The sequence below is a fragment of the Hipposideros armiger genome, unplaced genomic scaffold, assembly GCF_001890085.2.
Source record: "Hipposideros armiger isolate ML-2016 unplaced genomic scaffold, ASM189008v1 scaffold_835, whole genome shotgun sequence".
NCBI lineage: Eukaryota > Metazoa > Chordata > Mammalia > Chiroptera > Hipposideridae > Hipposideros > Hipposideros armiger.
In genome coordinates this window covers 633452-635013 of record NW_017732185.1, presented here as the reverse complement: position 1 = coordinate 635013, position 1562 = coordinate 633452, and the positions used below count along the sequence as shown (strand labels likewise).

The 1562-nt window shown below is 29.5% G+C and overlaps 1 protein-coding gene across 1 annotated transcript in view; it reads right to left on the bottom strand.

Moving 5' to 3' along the window:
* LOC109374573 (kelch-like protein 1) overlaps nucleotides 1-1562 on the bottom strand; it is a 141304-nt gene that overhangs the window by 5363 nt on the left and 134379 nt on the right. The gene's annotated exons all lie outside the window — the stretch shown is intronic.

Here is a 1562-nt window from a genome sequence, read left to right as displayed (position 1 = left end):
ATATGTTTCAGTTCAAATTATTAATATCTATAAATTTTAAGGTGATACCATTTATAATAGTATATTTCAAATAATTAATATATGAAAATATTTATTCATTTAGTCCTTCTTTCAAGCATTTGCTGTGTGTCTAAAAGGAGAAAGGTGCCATACTAAGAACTAAGAATACAGCAGTGAAGGAGTCAGACGCAGATGGTACCCCGTGCAACATGTAATCTAGCTCTGTACACAATGTTAATATATTTAGAGTTACTTTGGGTCGGGGTGAACATCTAATATTCTAATAGAAGCTGTTTTTTCCTTAAATTTGTCTGGTGATATAATACATTTCTGAAAGCACTCTTTTAAGGAAATCATCTGCCCCGTCTCTCCTCTGCCCTGTGTACTAAGGGCAGGCTGGGTCTCCCTTCAGGCAAAGGTTGATTTATCACATTTTTGGTGAACTATAATTGATCCCTCTTTCTTTTATTCCTCTTTAAAAAATTACTGTTAAAGATCTTTAAGCACAAGAATATCTTTAAAAGAGAAATGACATTAAAAGAAAAATCTAAAAGGGGAGCATAAAAAGAAATTAGTTCTGCAATGTGTGATTCATTACCTCATCAGAAAATATAAATATTTTACCACATTAGTTCATGATGTGTAAATTATCATAATGAAGTGAGACTTTCACATGCATAAAATATCAGATTTTTTTCTCATTGGAACAAAAGTACATTATTGATTTCATTTGTTGAAGAACTGAGCTTTGCAAACTGAAAATGGCACTGTAGCCAAAAAGTTTCTGACTTTTCCTTCCTCTGATGTGACTTAGGAAGCCCTTTTTGAACTAGCCTAATAATGTAGGAGTATTGCTCATCACAGAAGGGAATTCTATAGATGAAATGATTGAAATCATTAAACATTAGAGACTACTTACAAGTTACTATGAAAATCCTTTAGATGGGTGTTTATAAGATTTTTTAAAACATTAGTGTTCCTTCTTGAACTTTTATTAGTTATATTGTTGCCACATCATCAACTCAAGACAGATAGCAAATCTATAAAAATTTAAACCTGCTAGACAATAAAATAAACCTGATACATTTTTAATAGATTTGTGTGTGTGCTGTGATTTTATACAACTTTGTGCTATATCTTTGTGTTTAAAAATAAGAGCTCAATAGAAGAAATAAAAATAAAATTACAATATGCAAAGGAAAGATTCCTTAAATGGAATGTTTTTCAAGGAGATGAATATTATTATCATTTTCATTAGCAACAACAAAAAAGGCAGAAAAATGTAGTTTTTATAATAAAATTATCTTAAATTTGGATAAAAAAACCTAAAATAGAAACAGATTTGAAGAACACTGGAATAGAAGAAATAGACTATGTCTTAAATTAGCCCTTAGAAAGCTTATAATTTTCATTGGGTACTCTGTGATTATGCTTAATTAGTCTTTGAAACTTTTATAAATGTACATTTAATTGTGGTCACTTTATAGAACCTAACAATTACAAAGTTCTACATAGTCAAACTGCAATTACATCAGTGAATGTCATTTGTTATATTACTGTTT